General features: G+C 42.9%; 1 pseudogene; it reads left to right on the top strand.

Annotated features, from left to right (window-relative positions):
- The first annotated feature begins 2,346 nt into the window (after positions 1-2,346).
- LOC117309520 (pancreatic progenitor cell differentiation and proliferation factor pseudogene) lies at positions 2,347-2,817 on the top strand (annotated as a pseudogene).
- Positions 2,818-10,775: the final 7,958 nt, after the last annotated feature.

Raw genomic sequence — 10,775 nt, 5'->3', positions numbered from 1 at the left:
GGTCTAAACACATCAATGAAAAGGCAGGGAATGGATTTTTAAATGACCCAACTATATGCTGTCTACAAGAAACTCACTTCAAATATGATATAAATTGGTTAAAATTAAAATATGGGTAAAGATAACTAGGCATGGCTTCCCTGGTGGCTCAGTGGTTGAGAGTCCACCTGCCGATGCAGGGGACACAGGTTCGTGCCCCAGTCTGGGAGAATCCCACATGCTGCGGAGCGGCTAGGCCCGTGAGCCATGGCCGCTGAGCCTGCGCGTCTGGAGCCTGTGCTCCACAATGGGAGAGGCCACAGTGGTGAGAGGTCGGCGTACCGCAAAAAAAAAAAAAAGATAACTAGGCAAACCCTAATCAAAAGAAAGCTGGAGTGGCTATATTAATACCAAAGTAAAAGTCAGAGCAAATCCAATTACTAGGGATGAAGATGAACATTATGAGATAAAAGGGTTAATTCACCAATAAGGCATAACAATCCTAAATGTATATACACTTAACAACAGTATTTCAAAATACATGATACAAAAACTGAAGGAAATGAAGAGAAAGAGACACATCCACCATTATGGTTGAAAACCTCAGCACTCCTTTCTGAGTAATAAAACATGTAGACATAAAAATATAGAACTTAATACCATCAACAAACTAGACTTAATTGACAGTTATAGACCACTCCACCCAACAATAGTGAAAACACATTATTTTCAAGTTCACATGGCACTTTCACTAAGATACACCATATCATGGATCATAAAACAAACTTTAACAAATTGGTACAAGTTAAAATTTTATAACATAAGGCCTCAGATAAAAATGGAATTAAACTAGAAATCAATAACAAAAAGATAATTTAAAAATCTCCAAATCCCCAAAATTAAACCACACATTTCTAAATAATCCATGGATCAAAGAGAAAGTCTCAAGAGAAATTACTACAATTAAAATATAAACATATCAAAATTTGTGGGATGCAGCTAAAAAAATACTTAGAAATTTACAACATTAAATGCTTATCCTAAATAGAAGATCTTAAGTCAACAACCTAAGTTCCCATTTTAAGAAATTAGAAAAAGAACAAAACAAACCCAAAGCAAGCAGAAGAAAGGAAATAATAAAGCTAAGAACAGAAATCAATAAAATTGAAAACAGAAAAACAGAGAAAAATCAGTGAAACCAAAAGCTAATTCTTTGAAAAGATCAATACAATTGATAAACCTTTAGCAAGACTGACCAAAAAAAAAAAAGGACCAAATTAATTTTATATTAATTTACTAATATCAGGAATAAAAGAAGGGATATTACTATACACTCAGAAGAGATTAAAAGGATAATAAAGGAACATTATGAATAATTCTATGCATAAAATTTTAACAACTTAAATGAAATTATTCAATTCTCCAAAACCCACAAACTACCACAACTTACCTAAGATGAAATAAATTAACTGAAGTGTTCCATAACGGTTAAAGAAATTGAATTCATAGTTTAAAACTTTCCAAAAAAGAAATCTCCAGGCCTAAATGGTGTAACTAGAGAATTCTACCAAACACTTAAAGAAGAACTAACACCAATTCTATGTGATCCTTTCCAGAAAAATAGAAAAGGAGGGAACCCTTCCCAACTCATTTTATTAAGCTAGCATTTTCCCTGCTACTAAGTGAGACAAAGATAATACAAGAGAAGAAAACTACAGACCAACATCTCTCATGACCATGGATATAAAAATCCTCAACAAAGTACTAGCAGTTTGAATCTCACAATAAACAAAAAGTATAACACACTATGACAAAATGAGGTTTGTTGCAGGACTGCAAGGTTGGCTCAATATTCAAAAATCAATGTAGTCCACTATATTAACAATATAAGAAGAAAATCCATGTAATCATATCAATCATTCAGAATAGCATTAGATGAAATTCAATACCCATCCATGATTTTTTTAATATTTATTTATTTGGTTGCCCCTGGTCTTAGTTGCAGCAGGCAGACTCCTTAGTTGCAGCATGCATGTGGGATCTAGTTCCCTGACCAGGGATCCAACCCAGGCCCCCTGCATTGGGAGCGCGGAGTCTTATCCACTGCGCCACCAGGGAAGTCCCCAACCATGATTTTTTAAAAAACTCTCAGCAATGGGGCTTTGCAGGGCACTGGGCCATGCCGCCATATAATGGGGAGCGTTCACACGTACGCGCCCCGCGCTTCTGGATAGTGGAGCAGCCACCTTTGGTTTCCTGTGCAGATGGGCTCCGTGGCCTAGTGGCCCGGTCCCCACTGTCCGCGATTGCTCACCGAGGCCCGCGAGGGGTTGCCGCCAAGGTTTCCACCAGCCCACAAGCAAGAGCATGACAGTCATCCCCTCCAGTGTCTCTCTGGTGGCCATCCACGACTAATACCAGCGCCACCTGGGTTCCAGTTCCAGTAACAGCTCCCGCGGAAGTGCCAAGTACCCTGGGGAAGCCATCTCTCACCACCCCAGTCTCCCCAGAGCCGACCAGGGACACTGGTGGGCTAGCTTCTTTTTTGGGAAGTCCACTCTCCCATTCATGGCCACAGAGCTCTTGGAATCTGCCCAGGCCTCCACAGGTATGCTCAGCTGTGACCTGGCTCGGGAAGCCATGTGGAAGCAGCAGCCTGGCAAAACCAACTGCTGCCCTCCTCGTCCTGAGTGGCCACCACCAGCTGCCAGGCTTTCTTCCAAGGCACTAGGCTCATCAGAGCTAACTCCACCCCCACCCCCTTCCCCTCCCCGAGCTAAGCAGGCTGCAGCCAGTGGAAGCAGTTGGGTTTTTAATATCAAAACACCAAAACACTAAAAAGGAAGTTGAGAGAATCCCACTCTTTACTATCCAAGACACATGAGAGTCTTCCTGATACCCCACAACCCTGTGCCTTGCACCAAGTGGAAAATAAACTACAAGCAGCCATCAATCAGTCAATCAAATAAATAAATAAAATAGAAAACTAGAAATAAAAGGGAAATTCCTCAACCTGATTAAGGGCATCATATACTGTCATTCCACTGTTACAAAATAGACTTTCTCGGATTTTTTCTTTCCTGTATATTCAGCTATAAGATCAGTCTTAATTTCAGGTCTCTAAAGTGCAGTCTAAAATAAAACTAAGCTTTAAACTTGCATCCAGGGCTTCCCTGGTGGCGCAGTGGTTGAGAGTCTGCCTGCCGATGCAGGGGACATGGGCTCGTGCCCCGGTCCGGGAAGATCCCACATGCCGCAGAGCGGCTGGGCCCATGAGCCATGGTCACTGAGCCTGCGCGTCCGGAGCCTGTGCTCCGCAACGGGAGAGGCCACAACACTGAGAGGCCCGCGTACCGAAAAAAACAAAACAAAACAAAACAAAAAAAACTTGCATCCAATTAAAGCTTTATACAGCACCAACTCAGGATCTGCAGTGGCCTGGCTGTAGCAGACACTATCCGGATTTTGCTCAGATTCCTTCACTCTTTTCAAGCACACTGGTTTCCAATGTGACTTTATTCTTTTTTTTTTTTTTTACATCTTTATTGGAGTATAATTGCTTTACAATGGTGTGTTAGTTTCTGCTTTATAACAAAGTGAATCAGTTATACATATACGTATGTTCCCATATCTCTTCCCTCTTGCGTCTCCCTCCCTCCCACCCTCCCTATCCCACCCTTCCAGGCGGTCACAAAGCACCAAGCTGATCTCCTTGTGCTATGTGGCTGCTTCCCACTACCTATCTACCTTACGTTTGGTAGTGTATGTATGTCCATGCCTCTCTCTTGCTTTGTCACAGCTTACCCTTCCCCCTCCCCATATCCTCAAGTCCATTCTCTAGTAGGTCTGTGTCTTTATTCCTGTCTTACCCCTAGGTTCTTCATGACATTTTTTTTTCTTAAATTCCATACATATGTGTTAGCATACGGTATTTGTCTTTCTCTTTCTGACTTACTTCACTCTGTATGACAGACTCTAGGTCTATCCACCTCATTACAAATAGCTCAATTTCATTTTTTATGGCTGAGTAATATTCCATTGTATATATGTGCCACATCTTCTTTATCCATTCATCCAATGATGGACACTTGTTTCCATCTCCGGGCTATTGTAAATAGAGCTGCAATGAACTTTTTGGTACATGACTCTTTTTGAATTATGGTTTTCTCAGGGTATATGCCCAGTAGTGGGATTGCTGGGTCATATGGTTGTTCTATTTGTAGTTTTTTAAGGAACCTCCATACTGTTCTCTATAGTGGCTGTACCAATTCACATTCCCACCAGCAGTACAAGAGTGTTCCCTTTTCTCCACACCCTCTCCAGCATTTATTGTTTCTAGATTTTTTTTAGATGTTGAGGGTAGGAGTTTATTAATTAATTTATTTATTTTTGCTGTGTTGGGTCTTCGTTTCTGTGCAAGGGCTTTCTCTAGTTGTGGCAAGCGGAGGCCACTCTTCATCGCGGTGCGCGGGCCTCTCACTATCGCGGCCTCTCTTGTTGCGGAGCACAGGCTCCAGACACGCAGGCTCAGTAGTTGTGGCTCACGGGCCTAATTGTTCCGCGGCATGTGGGATCCTCCCAGACCAGGGCTCGAACCCGTGTCCCCTGCATTAGCAGGCAGATTCTCAACCACTGTGCCACCAGGGAAGCCCCGTTTCTAGATTTTTTGCTGATGGCCGTTCTGACTGGTGTGAGATGATATCTCATTGTAGTTTTGATTTGCATTTCTCTAATGATTAATGATGTTGAGCATTCTTTCATGTGTTTGTTGGCAGTCTGTATATCTTCTTTGGAGAAATGTCTATTCAGGTCTTCTGCCCATTTTTGGATTGGGTTGTTTGTTTTTTTGTTATTGAGCTGCATGAGCTGCTTATAACTGTTGGAGATTAATCCTTTGTCAGTTGCTTCATTTGCAAATGACTTTATTCTTAACAAGCAGCACCTGTGTCTCTGTCAGTGGACTGCCCTCAAGCTGCTACCCATCTGGGCACAAAGAAAGCAGGAAATATCTTGGAATTTACATTCTCGCCAACCATAGGCCACCTTTAACCAATGACTGTGGATGCAAGAGTTCAAATACTCCAGATCCCTTGTTTCTGACTGAGACAACTCTGAGATGTGACTGGCGTTTTCCCGATTCTTCCCCTGTGGGACTGAGCCTGTTATACCACCACCACAGGACTTTGCTTAATATTGCCTAAAGCCACTTCCTCATGGATCACTTTTACAAGAACCCTCATCTTACGGTCAACTTCTATTATACTCCTGCTAGAAGTCCTTCTCTTCCTCATCCTGTTCCCCCATATCCTTAATTTTCCTAAAAATACTTTCTAATGAATTACTTTCATAGGGATCCTCATTTCAGATCTGCTTCTGGAGAACCTAGGACAGGAGTCATGGACTGTTTGGTTCCTCTTTTCTTTCTTTCCTCTTCATTGATCCTTGAGGGTTGGGGCAAGGGAGAGGAGAATTCAAGGAAAAGAGCTCTGTGATCTGGTGCTATTGTGGCGGTCAAATTGCTCTTCATGGCAGGCCTCCAACACTGGCCTTACTTGTGTGGTGCTTCAGAGACCCCTATGGGACCCTCTGCACCATACCAGCTCTTCACAAGGATGATGAGCTCTCTCGCTGCCCTCTGTGATGGTCACCATTAGTTCCTGCCCCAGATTGCAGCTGTATACCCACATCCTCTTTCAGCCTCACTGCCATGCAGTCCTCTTGGGCAGGGTCCTCTCTAGGTGGTTCAACCTTGATATCCATAGGGTCCAGTCGGCTCACAGGTTCCCTGACAGACAACCAAGTGTAACCCAATCAACTGATGAATGGGGCAGCTCCAGCCCAGGTTTATGTCTTCAGACTTCTGTCAAGGACGAGTCTATTTCTCCATGGTTACTCCAAAACTCCTCAGCACACATCCACAGCCTCCCTGCAAACTCTTCTTGCCCTTCTAAAATAGCAGTCCAATAGAGTGTGCAGCTTAACTACTATCTGGCCTGGTAGTGACAGACCTGTCTTACCCCCTTGAAGACAACTCCAGTCTCTGCATTGGTTCCCTTTGGACTCCATCATCTGGCCAATGGGGCATGGAGAAGCGTTCCTCTCCCTGATATGGAGAGAAAAAAAGTGTTGAATCTCTCACTACATCTAAGAATTCTCTTGAAATAATCTTCACTTACAGAGGCTGGGAAGAAGAATGGTTTCTTTTTTATCATCTCTTACTAAGTTGTGACTAGTCACGTTCAGCACCTCTCTGGGTTTCTTTTCCAGTTTGTTTGTTTTTTAATAAATTTATTTATTTATTTATTTTTATTTTTGGCTGTGTTGGGTCTTTGTCGCTGCGTGCGGGCTTTCTCTAGTTGCAGCGAGTGGGGGCTACTTCGTTGTGGTGCACGGGCTTCTCATTGCGGGGGCTTCTCATTGCGGTGGCTTCTCTTGCTGCAGAGCACAGGCTCTAGGCGTGTGGGCTTCAGTAGTTGTGACATGTGGGCTCAGTAGTTGTGGCTCACAGGCTCTAGAGCATAGGCTCAGTAGCTGTGGCACACGGGCTTAGTTGCTCCACGGCATGTGGGATTTACCTGGACAAGGGCTCGAATCTGTGTCCCCTGCATTGGCAGGCAGATTCTTAACTACTTCGCCACCAGGGAAGTCCTTCTTTTCCAGCTTTATTGAGATATAATTGACACATAACACTGTGTAAGTTTAAGGTATACAATGTGTTGATTGGATACATTTATAAATTGTAAAATGATTATCACCATAGTATCAGCTACCACTTCCAACCCACCTCATATTTACCATTTCTTTTTTGTGGTGAGAACATCTCAGATCTGCTCTCTTAGCAACATTCAAGTATACGATACAGTATTGTTAGCTATAATCACCATGCTGTACCTTAGATCCCCAAACTTGTTAATCTTATAACTGGAAATCTGTGCCCTTTGACCTATATCTCCCCATTTCCCCCAACCCCCAGTTCTTCTCTGCTTTAAATGTATAAGCACTTACCAACAATCATTCTCAGTTTGGGGAATTCAGCCAAATTTCTATAAAAACAGGAAAAGTGTCATTTAACCTCCTATCTCAAGTAGTCATGTCACTTTTCTCAGTTCCTTAATTGGGCTTGCCAACATTTTATTTATCACAGTCTTTTTAGAAATGTTTTTGTTAAAAGGATAGACAAACTACAGATTTGGAGAAAATGTTTGCAAACCACATCTCCAACCAAAGGCTAGTATCTAGAATATATAAAGAATTCTCAAAACTCAACAGTAAAAAATGAAAAAGAAAATCCAATTAGAAAATGGGCAAAAGATATAAAGAGACATTGTGTCAAAGAGGATATATGGATGGAAAATAAGCACACAAAAAGACGCACAACATTAGCCATCAGGGAAATGCAAATTAAAACCACTGTAATATATCACCACACCTATTCGAATGGCGCTAAAGATGAAAAAAAAAAATAGTGACAGCAACCAAATGCAGGTGAGGATGTGGACAAACCTCTCCAGAGGTTTTCCATATGAACCCGAGGGACATTGGGCAGGGAGGAACGCAGCGCGGGACACCAGCAGCAGAATTCAAGCAAGTAGCACCAGAATCCTCTTGATGGCCCCAAAGACCAACCACTGGGCTCCCAACCACTGGGCCCCAACCACATCTGTTACACCGTCTCCTTCCCGCTCTCCCAGATGAAAGAAGCCTGTGAGAGCCGGGTATACTGACTGCGAGGCCTGCACCAAAGGCACGTCAGTGGTGATTTTCAGACCTCAGGGTTAAAGGGAACATCCTAAAGAGGGGGAAGGTTCCCATCCAAAGGATCAGGCCTAGAATAGGGTCAGCTCTCTCCACAGCACATAGCAAATGGAAAACACGGGGTGAGGCATACGAAATGGTGAAGCGACATCATTTTCAACCTAGAATTCCATATTTCCACAAACGATCAATCAAGCTATCCAAAAAAGTCCCTTCCTTTTCCAGGAAGCTACTGGAGGGGATGCTTCAATAAAACAAGGGGATAAACCAAGAAAGAACACACAGATCCAGGGAAGAGAGGATCCAGCCCAGAAGAAAGAGGCGGTCCAGGGGTTTCCCAGGACTATCGGGGAAGTCCCAAGAAAACTGGCAGGGGGAGGTGTGGGGGAGGGGAGAACGGGGGAGGGGAAGGTACAAAAGTGGATCAACAGGAAGCCTAAGGGAGCTTGAGCTCGAGGCCCGATTGTGGGCCCCTTACATGGCACCCGAGGCCATGATCAGAAGTTTTTGTCAATTATAAAAACAAATAACTGACTATAACCAGTTAAGATGACCACATCACTTTTAACTCCGACTTCTCCTTCACATTTCCCTCTGTGTCAGGTGGCCTTTTTTTAATCCAACTAAGAGGTTGGGGTGGAAATACAGGTTTAGCTTGAGTGGAGAGGGACCCTGCTATGTGCTCTGCAGTCACATCATTCATCCTTAGGGTTGGCTCACCTGCCCAGGCATGGCTTTCACAGGCACTGTTGGCATCCACTGCGTAGACTCACTTGGGGGTGACATGAAGGTGGGCCATGAGCTTCCCTGAAGCACTGACATCAGTAGTAAAGAAGAAACATGCTAGAGGAAACCCTCAATTATCCTTCTCTTCTCTCTGTGGAAAGTCTCCTTACAACACCTTTGTCACATGCAGAAGTAAACAATAAGTATGCAGCCAAAAAGTGTGGGGAAAATTGATTTCACAGGTGTGTTGGAAGATTATTAAAAATATTGTATCAGTTTTCTGTATTTTGTGATGTTTACGGTAGCTTTCAGCTTTTTTTCCCTAACTTAACAGCAATTTTATGCTTAATTTTGTATTCATCATTTTGTATTTTTTCCTAAGGAGGCCTCTCCAAAATTGTGTACATTTCAGCCCCCATAAAACTTGGATTCACCCTGGTGGCTCTAGGAAAAAACCACAACTGAAGTGCTGGCTATGTGACCAGTTTGCACGTGCAGAAAATTATGTTGTCAGCCTTTTTACAGTTAAGGAAGACTTTGCAATTGTTTCAAAGAATATGAAGCAAATTTTTCAACTATTAACTTCAGAAGAAACAAAAGTTGTGCAAGAAAGGAAATGTAATCAGATTATACTACTTGGTTCAGCAGTTAACAATATTGACACAGCCATAACTGACACAGATTCTGAATTAGGATTTAAGCAAAAATTGCTATAGACTAAATTGGAAAATTGTGCCCACCTACGTGATGAAAAGTGACTAAATAATGTCTACAACTGATAAAGAGATACCAGTTTGTGTATATTATTTAGAAGTATAAATGTCAACACTAAGGGAAACAGCTAAAACACTAGAAGTGGTTTCTCTAAGCAGCAGGAGTGGCTGAAGGAAACAGTTCTTGTAACTGCTTCCAGCCCTACAAGACTTTAAATTGTATGTATTATTTCTGTCATAATTTTTTAATTTAATGCCAATTGCATATATTTTGAAGGAAAAGTCCTAGAAAAATTTGCAGCTGAAAATTGGGAAGTCTTGACCCAGCACAAGCTTAGAAACAAAAATTGCTTGAAACATTATATGTGAAAACAAACAAAAATAGCAACTACTCACCCACCACAGAGAATGATTAAATAATATATGGCACATCCGTACTTTGGAATTCTCTACCCCTGCTAAATTCAGTGAAGTAAAACCTCTCAGGAAAGCATAGATTGGATCAATGAGACACTGGAGAGTGAAAAAACAAGCTACTAATGACATGTAGTATCACATATATGCACATAAACAGGAAACATCCTGACAGGAACCCTGTAATGGTTCATTTTTATGTGTCAACTTGACTGGGGCGCAGGGTGCCCAGATATTTGGTCCAACATTATTCTGAGTGTGTCTGTGAGAGTGTTTTGGATGAGATGAACATTTGAATTGGGAAAGCAGATTGCCCTCCCTAATGCACGTGGGCCTCACCCAATCAGTTGAAGCCAAGAAGAGAACAAGAAGGCTGGCCCTCTCATGAGTAAGAGAAAGGTCTTCCTGCCTGACCCTCTCCAAACTGGCACATGGAAACATTGGCTCTTCCTGGTTCTTGAGGCTTCAGACTCAGATGGGAACCTTGGGGCTCTTCAGCTCACCTGCAGAACTCAGGAGTTGTCAGCCTCCATAATCACATAAGCCAATATATCTCCTATTGGTACATATACATCCTATTGGTTCTGTTTCTTTGGAGACCCTTGACTAATACAATATCCATGAAAATTGTTAACTCTGCGGAGAAGTGGGAAGGGTGAGAGGAGGAGACTCCCAGTGTGCGTGTGTGTGTGTGCGTTTGAAACATTTTTAACTAATAGTATATATTACTTTTGTAATAAAAATAAAACCAACTAATCTAATTGATTACAGACTCTTTTAAGGTCAATTTCAGAATGATCTTGGAAGGTGCAGTTTACCCACTGTGGAGACTGTTGGAGACACCATGTGCTGGAGACACGTCTAGGTCTATCTGGGGTCATACCAATCCTCCTTCTCTTAGCACACCTTTGTCACTGACCTTCGCCAGCCCAGTTCACAGTTCCCAGGCTGACAGTGGAGCAGGGGTGTTCCCTGGAACCTCTTCTGGAGGGGATCCCAACTGCAGGGAAGCCCTCAGGGTGTGGGCAGATCCTCCAGCCCCAGCCCAACCAGTTCCCCGCCCCCACCAGTGCCTTCCACGGGGCCTTCCTCTGTTTCAATCCTCTTCCCTCCCCTCCCTGACCCATGTCTTCAAGATTAGGTGTCAAGGACAGCCATCTAGCACTTAAGCTTTCTCTCTTCCAGACC

The sequence above is a fragment of the Tursiops truncatus genome, chromosome 20, assembly GCF_011762595.2.
Source record: "Tursiops truncatus isolate mTurTru1 chromosome 20, mTurTru1.mat.Y, whole genome shotgun sequence".
In the NCBI taxonomy this organism is placed as follows: Eukaryota; Metazoa; Chordata; class Mammalia; order Artiodactyla; family Delphinidae; genus Tursiops; species Tursiops truncatus.
Note: the sequence above shows the minus strand (reverse complement) of the source record. Positions and strands in the feature narration are given on the sequence as shown.